The following is a 12,084-nucleotide window of genomic DNA, read 5'->3' as shown; positions in this document are numbered from 1 at the left end:
AGGCAGTATGCAATCTGTCTGGGCAGGGTTGATGAAAGGAGATGCAGATAGGTCTCTTTGTGATACAATAGTGAATAATTGTTATCAGGACTGATTGTGAGGGTTGGAAATGTAAAGGTAGATGTTTTGTAGCAAAAGGAAGGGAGTGATAACTTTGCAGTCTAGGAGCGGAGGTCCCTGGGACCATCAAGGGAGAAGAGAGGGGACGCCAGAGATGGAAGCAGAGATGATGACATGGAGAGATGGAGCAGCTGGGGACTTTAGACCCAGAGAGGGAGAGGGGCTGCATGCTGAAGACTGAGGGGTGGGGGGTAGTGTAGGTGGCAGGCTTGCAGGGTATACCCTTTGGTTGGTTGATGATGCATGGAGGGGACTGTAACCATGGCAATGAAACAATATGCGATAGGATGAATGTAAAGCTAATGTTCTCCCATGTAAACTATCACATAATTCACAATAAAACATTTTTTTTTTAAGCCAATGATATGGAAGCCAATGGTGCATTAAAGGCTTTGGCAAAGAACAAGGATCTGGGAATTGATGGAATACAAATGGAAATATTTCAAAAAACTGATGCAGCATTGGAAGCGCTCATTCATCCATGCCAAGAAATTTGAAAGACAATTATCTGCCCATCTGACTGGAAGAGATCCATATTTGTGCCCAGTCTAAAGAGAAGTGACCCAATGAAATATGGAAGTCATCAGACAATATCATTAATATCTCATACAAGTAAAATTTTCCAAAGATATTCCAAAAATGGCAGCGAACGTGCATTGACAGACAACTGCCAGAGGTTCAAGTTAGATTCAGAAGAGTACGTGGAATTAGAGATATCATTGCTTACATCAGATGGATCTTGGCTGAAAGCAGAGAATACCAGAAAGAAGTTTATCTGTGCTTTATTGATTTTGCAAAGGCTTTCAATTGTGTGGATCATAACAAGCTATGGACAGCATTGCACAGGATGAGTATTCCAGAACACTTAATATGCTCATGAAGTACCTGTACATAAACCAAGAGGCAGTTGGTTGAACAGAACAAGAGAACACTGAATAGTTTAAAATTAAGAAAGGTGTGCACCAGGGTTGTATTCTTTTACCATATTAATTCCATCTGTATGTTGAGCACATAATCTGAAAAGCTGGATTATATGAAGGAAAGCATGGCATCAAGATTGGAGGAAGACTCATTAATAACCTAAAATAGGCAGATGATGCAACTTTACTTGCTGAAAGTGAAGAGGACTTAAAATACTTACTGATGGATATCAAAGACCACAGCTTTCAGTTTGGGTTGCATCTCACCACTGGACCAAGAAGCAACATCCATATAAATGGAGAAAAGAATGAAGTTGTCAGACTTCATTTTGCTCAGATTAATCAACATTCATGGAAGCAGCAGCCAAGAAATTAAATGACGTATTGCATTAAGCAAATCTACTGTACAAGACCTCTTTAAAATGTTAAAGAGTAACGATGTCAGTTTAAGGATTAAGGTGCACCTGACCCAAGCCTTGGTATTTTCAATAACCTCATATGCATGTGAAAGTTAGACAGTGAATAAGGAAATCCATAGAAGAAATGATGCATTTGAATTAATGGTGTTGGAGGAGAATATTAAAAGTACCCTGGACTCTCCCTTTCCCCTGGCTGGCAGTGCGGAGGCCGCACGATGCCTGGAGTTACTGTAAAAGACATGAACCAGCAGGAGTTCGTCAGAGCCCTGGCAGCCTTCCTCAAAAAGTCTGGGAAGCTGAAAGTCCCTGAATGGGTAGACATTGTCAAGCTGGCCAAGCATAAAGAACTTGCTTCCTGTGATGAGAACTGGTTCTACACATGAGCTGCTTCCACAGCACGGTACCTGTACCTTCAGGGTGGTGCTAGGTTCGGCTCCATGACCAAGACCTACAAGGGATGGCAGAAAAAAGGCATCATGCCCAGCCACTTCAGCCGAGGTTCAGAGAGCATGGCCCACTGGGTCCTCCAATCCCTAAAGGGGCTCAAAATGGTGGAGAAGGACCAAGATGGCGGCCACAAACTGACACCTCAGGGACAGAGAGATCTGGACAGAATTGCCAGACAGGTGGCAGCTGACAACAAGAAACATTAATACAAATGATGCTAGATTAATAAATTACCTTGTTTGTAAAAAAAAAAAAAAAAAAAAAAAGTGCCATGGACTGCCAAAAGAACAAACCAGTCTGCTGTGTTGGAAGAAGTACAGCCAGAATACTCCTTGGAAGCCAGGATGGCCAGACTTCACCCCTCACACTTCAGACATATTGTCAGAAGGGACCCATCCCTGGTAAAGTGGAGGGTTGGAGGCAAATAGGAAGACCCCCAGAGAGATGGATTTGGCCAAGTGGCAGCAGAAATGGGCTCAAACAGCATTGATTGTGAGGTTGGCACAGTACCAGGCAGTGTTTCATTCTGTTACGCATAGGGTGACTATGAGTCGGTACAGACTTGTAGTGGTTACGAATCGGGCTGCGAACCTTAAGGTCAGCGGTTCAAAACTACCAGCTGCTCCGCGGGAGAAAGATAAGGCTTTCTACTCCCGTAAAGATTTACAACCTCGGAAACCCTGTACAGGGTCCCTATGGGTCGGAACCGACTCGACGGCACTTAACAACAACAACAACAACCAAGTCCTCTTTTAATGCCTCCCTCTCAATAAGTCCCCCTCTGTTGTTTCTACTAGGTCATTAGAGAAAGAAATAAAAAACCTTGCAGTTAGAACTGGGCCATATCCAAAGGGGCAGTTCCGATCCTGAGGATCCTTGGTTTTACAGGATCTCAGTTCAGGCAGTATGAGATTGGGAAAGGATTAAAGAAAATGATCACTTATCAATAGTCTTTTTAAATTTTTTGTTTCTTTGCCAGACATTAAACCAGACATTTCCCCACAGTATGGTCTCAGTCAATCTTTACTATCATCGTTTTCATGGGTATTACTATTGCATTTTTATAGAAAAGTAAGTGAACACCTAGGGAGGTTAAGAAATTGGCTTGAATTCACGGTGTTACTAGGTGGAAGAGGCATGACTTGAATCAAAGTTGATTGACTTAAGACTCTCTGCTACTTAAGACCACTGAGAGTATGTGACCATCTACACAAACCTCTTTTTTATCCTGGTATTCAGAGCTGACAGAGGGGTTCATCTCTTTTCTGTGGACCTGTTTAGTTGTTCACACATGTTCTTTCCAAATGTTGAGGGTCACAAGAACAGTCCCTAATCTCTGCCAGAGTTCTTCTTCATGCTGACCTGGGTCCTCACTGTCCATCTCTCTAAAGGAGCTCTGCCCAGGGAGGATATTATCTGTTGTCTCAAGGCTGGACTCAGAGACAAACAACATATAATTTTGGATTTCAGTGATAATATTCTCTCGGATAAACCACAGCCTTCAGTATGGTTTTCACCTCAATGTAAAGAAAACAAAAAATCCTCACCACTGGACCAATAAGTACCATCATGATATATGGAGAAAAGATAGAAGCTGCCAAAGGCTTCATTTTGGTTGGATCCACCATCAACCCTCATGAATTGGAAGAGCATAGAAGAACTGATGCATTTGAATTATGGTGTTGGAGAATATTTTAAAAGTACCATGGACTGCCAGAAGAACAAACAAATCTGTGTTAGAAAAAGTACAGCCAGAATGCTCCTTAGAAACCAGGATGACAAGATTTCTTCTCTCATACTTTGGACATATTATCAGGAGGGACCAGTCCCTGGAGAGGGACATCATGCTTGGTAAAGTGGAGGGTCAGTAATAAAAAAAAAAAAAAGAAGAAGAAGCCCCCCAACAAGATGGATTGGCACAGTGGCAGCAGCAATGGGTTCAAGCATACAACAACTGTGAGGTCCGCGCAGGACCAGTTAGTGCTTTGTTCTGTTGTGCATAATGTTGCTATGATTCAGAGCCAACTTGATGACACCTAACAACAAAAACAAACCATTTGGAATAAAGCTCTCAATGACAATTATGTAAGACCCATTTCACTCTAAAGTGGAAGAGTTCTGTGTATTTAGTTCTAAACCATTATAATAAGATCATTCCCTAGAATGCTGAATATATCAAAGCCATCCATATGGTCAACAACTATGCCTTCCTGAGCATCAAGAGATAACAGGAAAGTTAGCTTTACTTCCAGGTTGGAGGCCAACTGCAGCAGCTGGGAAAACAAATCCAAACATCACAATGTAGGGAGCATGGTGTGATTCTTCTTAATGATGGCCCATGCAAGAATACCTTCTCCTCCTGCTCTTCATCAGTCTGTTCATGCTCACCCTTACAGCTAACTAACATATAAGCCTAGCATAATTGGGCTCATATGTTTTTCCTCAGGAATATTGTACAGAAATCGTTTTAAGTCACAAACTCCTGCTAATGTTCTTCACCATTTTGTTTCTGTTTTCGTTTCTACTGGTTTCATTGTTGTTAGTTGTTATGGTGTTAATTCTGACTCATGGAAAACACCGTATGTGCAGAGGAGTAATGCTCCATAGGATTCTTACTGCTGTGACCGTCTGGAAGCAGATAAACACATCCAGTGGTGCCAGGCTTGTCTGTAGTTTGAGCCACCCAGGGACTCCTTATGGTCTTAGGTATCATCAATTTTGATTTCCTGATTTGATTTCCATATGTGGTTCCCATATCTTTCTGTGGTTCTGTAAGCAAGGGCTCTGCTTTATATTCAGGAGGTATTGGACAAGGTTTTGAGTATTTCTTTTACATAGACTGTGTGATGTAAGGATCCCTTGAGGGATAAACTGGAGAGTCAGAGGCCCATTTTGACGTTGCTAGAGAGTTCATGGAAAATATTTAAGAAGGGGCATGACCTAGGCATATTTGCTTTTTAGAACAAAAACACTAGTAGCAATATGAATTAGAGGGGTGTCAAATTTGGAAGCCCAAGGAACAGTTCCTTCAGGCTTTCTTCATTTACTTTCTGGATTACCGCAATATTCCCCAGTAGTAGTGAAGGTAAAGAGAAAGGGACATTTCAGAGATATTTAGTAAAAAAAAAAAACAAAAAACTATAGAACTTGGTAACTGAGGAAATGCTAAGAGTAAAGGACCTGTGGAGGAAATTAAGGATGATGTTTGGACTTCTGACTTAGGTGGTAGTAAGAGAGAATGTAAGAAGAGGATTTGATATAGTAACGTGGGGAAAAAAAGGAGTTCAGTTTTGGACAGCTTCAGTATCAAGTGTCTGTTTGTTTTATACGATAAGTGGCTAGGCCTCACAGGAGATACATAGGCTAGAGATATTAATATGGGATTTATGATATAGATGGGAATTGGAGCCAAGGGTGAGTGGACACTATGTCACATGAGAAGAGAAGAAGACCCAGGAACAAATCCTGGGCACCATCCACATTTAAGGGATGGCTAGAAGCAGAAGTCTGAAAAGAAGATTAGAGGAGATTTAAAGGAAAACAAAAAGATTAGGACAGAATGATGATCACAGAACCAAGAGAAGACAGAATTTCAAGAAGAAAAAAACAGCCAACATTCATTCAAGTCAGCTAATGTTTATTGAATGACTACTACCATCAGGGATTGCCTCCGTGGGTTAAAAACGAAGGATACTTGCCCTCATATAGTTTATATTCAATTTGGAGGATTCAGACAATATACATAATAACTAAATGATAGAATCTGAAAGAACTGTATGGGTATTAGGGGGTAAAGGGGCAGAGTGAACAGATCATAAATTCTGGTGGGGGAAGTGCAGTGCAAATGGCATGACCACAGTAGGACTCATTGAGAAAGAAATATTTGAGTAGAGATTTCAAGAACATCAGAGAGTGAGACATGTACATATTTGAGGGAAGAATGTTCCGAATAGAAGGAACAGCCACCAGAATATTTTAGGAAAAAGCATTCCTGAAGTCTTTGAGGAGGCCAATGTGCCTGGAGCGGGATGAAAGAAGGGGATAATGGAAGGAGATGAGATGATAATGTAGAGGAATGGTGCAAACAGACACTGTGTGGGGCCTTGAAAATTATTGCAAGGATTGTATCTTTGCTCTGAGAGAAATGTGGAACCATTAGTTCATTTTAATTTATGCTGACTGCTGTGTTGAGATTATAGTTAGGGGGCAAGGGTAGACAGCAAAGATACTAGTTAAGAGACAACAACACAAGCAAGAGATGAAGATGGTTTGGATCAGATGGGTTGCAGCAAAGATGGTGAGATGAAGTCAAGCTATGCATATATACAGCTTCACTGAAGTATAATTTAAATATAAAATAGATTGATCCTAATTGTACAATTAAATTCGTTTTGACAAATGTATACAGTCTTGCAATTACCACCACTAGCAAGGGGTTCTGGTGTGGCACTGCGGGTTAATGTGCTGGACTGCAGGGTCAGTTTAAACGGCAAGATTGGCAGTTCACGCTCACCAGCCACTCCTTGCTATGAGTCAGAACTGACTCTATGGCACTTAACAACAACAACAATCAAGATAATCAGCATTCTCAGAACCTGAATAAGTTCCTTAACGAATATTTGCAGTCAATTCCGTTTTGCTTCTTCTGGACCCATGCAAACCATTTGTTTTGTCCTGATAGCTTTGCCTTTTGTATAATTTCATATAAATGAATTCATACAGCCTTTTTTGTCTGACTTCGTTCAGTTACAGTGCTTTTGAGATTTATATCCATGTTGTATATATCAATAGTGCATTCCTTTTTATTTTTCAGTATTCTATTGTACAGTTAGTTATACCACAGATTACCTATTTATCTGTTAATGGACATTTGATTGTTTCCAGTTTGGAACTATTATAAATGAAGTTAATCTGAACATCAGTGTAACAAATCTTTGTGTGAACATGGTTTTTATTTTTCTTAGGTAAATAGCTAGGAGTGGAATTACTGGACCATTGAGTTAAGTGTATGTTTAACTTTATAAGAAACAACCATACCATTATCCAAAGTGGCAGGACAGGTTTACATTCCCACCAGCAATGTATGAGAGGTCAGCTTACTTCACTTCATTGTAAACACTTGGTATTGTCAGATTTTTAAAAATTTACTCATTTAGTGAGTGGGTAATGGTATCTGATTGTGGTTTTAATTTGTATTTTCCTTATGATAGTCTATTTATTATCTTTTCATGTCCTTTTATGTCATTCATATGTATTCTTTAAGAAAGTGTTTCTTTAAATCTCTTGCCTATTTCTGAATCAGTTTGTCTGATTATTAGATTATAAAAGTTCTAAACATATCCTCATAGCGAACCTGTATAGGGCTTCCAATAAGTAGCTGGTGGGTTTGAACTGCTAACTTTGTTGTTCTCAGTCCTGTACTGATCCTACAGCACCACACCAGGAGTGTCTCTCTCTCTGTATATATTTGTATGTCTAATTCGGAACTCCTTCTGTTCCGATGATTTCTGTGTTTAACTTGATGCCAATACCATACTTTCTTAATTAATGTGGCTTTATAGTAAAACTTTAAGTAGTGGAGGTCCTCCAATATTGTTGTTCTTTTGTAATGCCATGTAAGATTTATAAGCAGCCGATTTCTTTTGGCGGAATCTATAGGGAGTTTAATTGGCATTGCATTGGATCTTTAGATCAATGTAATGAGAATTGACACATTAACAATCGTGACTTTTTTGACCTCATTTACTTAGGTCTTCTTTAATTTATCTCGGCAAAGGTTTATCATTTCCAGTGTTCAGGCCACTTAATTAAAAAAAATGTATCCTCACTACTTTGTAGGCTTTTAAATGCTACTATAAGTGGTATTTAAAATTTTCAATTTCCAAATGTTCACTGTTAATGCTGTACAGGGTCATTATGAATCAGAACTGATTCGAGGGCACTTAACAACAATAACAATTAACAGGAATACAACTGATTTTTGTAGAAAAAAACCAACAACCCATTGCTGTCAAGCCCATTTGATCTCATAGCAACCATACAGGACAGAGTAGAATTGCTCCATGGAGTTTCCAAAGCTATACATTTTTACAGAAGCAGACTGCCATATCTTCTTTCACTGGAGCCATTGGTGGGTTCTAACTATTGACCTTTTGGTTAGCAGCCGAGTGTTTAACCACTGCACTTCCAAGAATTTGTGTATTATGTTGTTGTTAAGTGCCATGAAGTCATTTTTGACTCATAGTGACCCTGTATAGGGTTCCCTAGGAGCTTCTGGTGAGTTTGAACCATGGACCTTGCAACAGGGCTAATTTCACTTACTTGTTTTATTAGGATTTTTATAGATTCCTTAAAATTTGTTACATGGCTGATCATGTTATCATTGATGAAATAGAATAATTTTTCCACCTCCAAAAACATCCACATCCCAAACATGTTCCCATCATATGGCATACGGGAAGGACTCTGCAGGTATGATTAAAGTTAAGAACTTTGAAATGGGAAGATTATCTAGCTGAACCCAATTTAATCACATGACTCCTTAAAAGAGGAGACCCCCCCCCCTTCTTGGCTGTGGTCAGAGGGCAGCATGATTGTGGAAGAATGATCAGAGAGATGCAATGTTGCTGACTTTGAACATGGAGGAATGTGGACAGCTTCACTGAACTGATGTGGATTTTCCATAGAATGATGAATAAAATAGTAGCGTGGATATAATCACCTTGTTCCTCATCTTAGCAGGGAAACTTTTAGTCTTTCACCTTTAAGAATGATGCTAGAAGTGATGCCTGAGATGGAGGTAGAGACGATGACATGGAGAGAGAGAGAGGGGCTGTGTGCTGATGACCGGGGGTGGGGGTGGGGTGGCTGAGGGGATGGGGGTGCAGGCTTGCAGGGTATATATACCCTTTGGTTGGTTGATGATGCATGAAGGGGATTGTAACCATGGCAATGAAATGATATACGATAGGATGAATGTAAAGCTAATGTTCTCCCATGCAAACTATAACATAATTAATAATAAAACATTAAAAAAAGATGCTAGAAACATAAATGCACTTTATCAGATTGACAAATTTTCTTTCTATCTCTAGTGTGTTGAAGCTTTCTTCTTTATGAAAGGATGTTGAATTTTGTTAAATGCTTTTTCTTCATCAATTGAGATGGTCTTGCTGTTTTTCTGTTTTAGCCTGCTAATATGGTGAATCAGATGAATTCATTTTCAAATGTTAACCAACATTGCATTCCTGCCAGAGACTTCACTTGGTCCTGCTGTATTATCATTTTGATATATTCTTAGGTTTGATTTGTGATAATTTTGTTAAAGATGTTTTTTTGTGTCTGTGATCATAAAGGATACTGGTCTGCAGTATCCTCTTGTAATGTCTTTGCCTAGTTTGGGCTTTAAGTTATGCTGACCTCATAGGATGTTCTTACACAGGTAAGAGGTTATGGGACTTGTCTACAAATTAAAAGGTTGACCTTAGATAGGATCATGGGTAGTTTACCTACATGGACAAGAATCTCAAATGTCACAGAGACGTGTGAATAATAGGAATAGAACACTGTTCATTGGGTTTGGCAATGTATAGGCCATTTGTGATTGTGGGCTACAGTTTCTGTTCCTGGTGTGGAGCTGCAGGATAATGCAATGGATGAAAAGTTTGGTTTGAACAGCAAGGTTGATGGTTCAAACTCACCATCAGCTCCTCAGAGACCCTATACAAGGTCTGACTCAACAGCACTTAACAACAACAACAGCAACTGTGCTGTCCACATGTCTATCTTAGGTTTGCTTCCCCTGAGACAAGAATTCATTTTCCAGAGATTGATCATAAATAAAATTCTCCCAGGAAAAACTGGTCAGAAAGCAGCAGTAGGCAGAACAGGAAAGGAAAAAAAGCCCAGGATATTTTCATGAAAATGTTTAACTTCATCCTGATCTATGGGAAGTTCTAAAACATAAGTTTCACCTCAGAGTGTGCCCCAACCTGAAGTAAGGGAGTTGGCTTTCAATCTCCCTAGTATGCACAGTCATTGTCTAAGTGCTACTTTGGGTGGGGGTAGGGGGAGGGTGTAATCTCTCCAGATTCTGAATTGACCAACAGGAGGACTCCAGTAGCTCCAGGGCAGCCTCCTGAAGAGTAGCAGCTGCTGGCCCTTTAGACAAACAGGCTTCGAAACTGGGAAAAAATGTACAGAAACTGTAGGAGGAATCTGAAGAGTCCTGGATAGAGTGCTGATAAAGTTTATTACCGTGTACAGATGGAAGATAGTGGTGATAAACAAAAAATAGAAATCCTCACCCCCTTTCCTTCCTCCTAAACAACATCTTAGCAAATCCAGTGATAAGATCTTCACTACGTGCAGAACAGAAGAGGAGGTTGAAGAGAGAGTTCAGGTTTTGCAACAAGATAGCCTCCTTGTATGACTATTATTTTAGGACTTTTTCAGGAATATGGCAGAATTTAAATCAATCAATTCTCTACTTCACATTTTAATGATAGTTTTAAGAATCTAGAAGGACCACATCAAAGAGTTGAAATTAAGAAAGTTGTCCAAAGTTTTTCTAGCAGAAAGTAGTCTGTATGATAGCAAAATGCTGACACACACACACAAAAAAAAACCACGTCCTAAACAATTATAAATATGTTCTGGTGATATGTGTATGAGGCTATGTTTCCAAATGTCAACTGAAAAGAGCCCACTTCTCTATGTGCTTTGCATTTCCAAGCTAGATTAAATGGAGCAATGGTGGATGGTGCCATTACCTGCTATAACTTTGTTGTTGCTGTTAGGTGCCATCGAGTCAGTTCCGACTCATAGTGACCCTAGGTACAACAGAACGAAACAGTGCCCGATCGTATGCCATCCTCACAGTTTGTTACGTTTGAGCTCATTGTTGCTGCCACTGTGTCAGTCCATCTCGTTGAAGGTATTCCTTTGCTTCACTGACCCTCTACTTTCCAAGCATGCTATCTTTCTCTAGGAATTGGTGTCTCCTGATATATGTCCAAAATACAAGAGATGAAGAGAATTCTAACGGTAATTCTTTCAACACAGATTTGTTTGATCTTCTGGCAGTCCATGGTACGATCAATATTCTTCATCAACACTATAATTCAAATTCATCTAATTCTTCTTTGGTCTTTCTTATTCACTGTCCAACTTTCACATGCATATGAGGTGATTAAAAATACCATGTCTTGGGTCAGGTTCACCTTAGTTCTCAAACTGACATCATTGCTCTTTCACACTTTAAAGAGGTCTTTTGAAATAGGTTTGCCTAATACACTACATCATTTTATTTCTTGACTGATGCTTCCATGAGTGTTGATTGTGGATCCAAGCAAAAGTCTTTGACAACTTCACTCTTTTCTCCATTTATCATGATGTTACAATTTTTGTTTTCTTTAAATTGAGGTACAACCCATTCTGAAGGCTGTGGTCTTTGATCTTTACCAGTAAGTATTTAAGTCCTCTTTGTATCCACTAAGCAAGTTTGTATCATCTGTAATGGTAAGTTGTTTATGAATCTTCCTCCAAAACTGATGCCATGCTCTTCTTCATATAATCCAGTTTCTCAGATTATTTGATTTGCATACAGATTGAATAAGTATGATGAAAGGATAAAACTCTGGTGCACACACCTTTCCTGCTTTTAAACCTTTTAGTATCACCTTAGTCTGTTTGAATGTCTGCCATTGAGTCTATGCACAAGTTCCTCATGAACACAATTAAGTGTTCTGGAATATCCATTCTTTGCAATGTTATCCATTGTTTGTTATGATCCACACAGTTGAATGCCTTTGCATAGTCAATAAAGCACAAGTAAACATCTTTCTGGTATTCTCTGCTTTCAACCAAGATCAATCTGACATTAGCAACAATATTTCTCGTTCCACGTTCTCTGCTGAATCCAGTTTGAATTTCTAACAGTTCCCTGTCAATGTACTGTTGTGAACATTTTTTAAATTTTCTTCAGCAAAATTTAACTTGCATGCGATATTAATGGCATTGTTCTATTATTTCCACATTCTGTTGGGTCACTTCTCTTTGGAATGAGCACAATTATGGATCTCTTCCAAACACAATTATGGAGTTATCTTCCAAATTTCTTGGCGTAGATGAACAAGTGCTGCATCCGTTTGTTGAAAGATTTCCATTTGTATTCCATC

At 39.4% G+C, this 12,084-nt stretch overlaps 1 pseudogene; it reads left to right on the top strand.

Annotated features, from left to right (window-relative positions):
* The first annotated feature begins 1,674 nt into the window (after positions 1-1,674).
* On the top strand, positions 1,675-2,112 carry LOC102813507 (annotated as a pseudogene).
* Positions 2,113-12,084: the final 9,972 nt, after the last annotated feature.

The sequence above is a fragment of the Chrysochloris asiatica genome, unplaced genomic scaffold (assembly GCF_000296735.1).
Source record: "Chrysochloris asiatica unplaced genomic scaffold, ChrAsi1.0 scaffold00231, whole genome shotgun sequence".
NCBI classification, from domain to species: Eukaryota; Metazoa; Chordata; class Mammalia; order Afrosoricida; family Chrysochloridae; genus Chrysochloris; species Chrysochloris asiatica.
The sequence above is the reverse complement of the archived record's forward strand: the minus strand, read 5'-3'. Positions and strand labels throughout refer to the sequence as shown.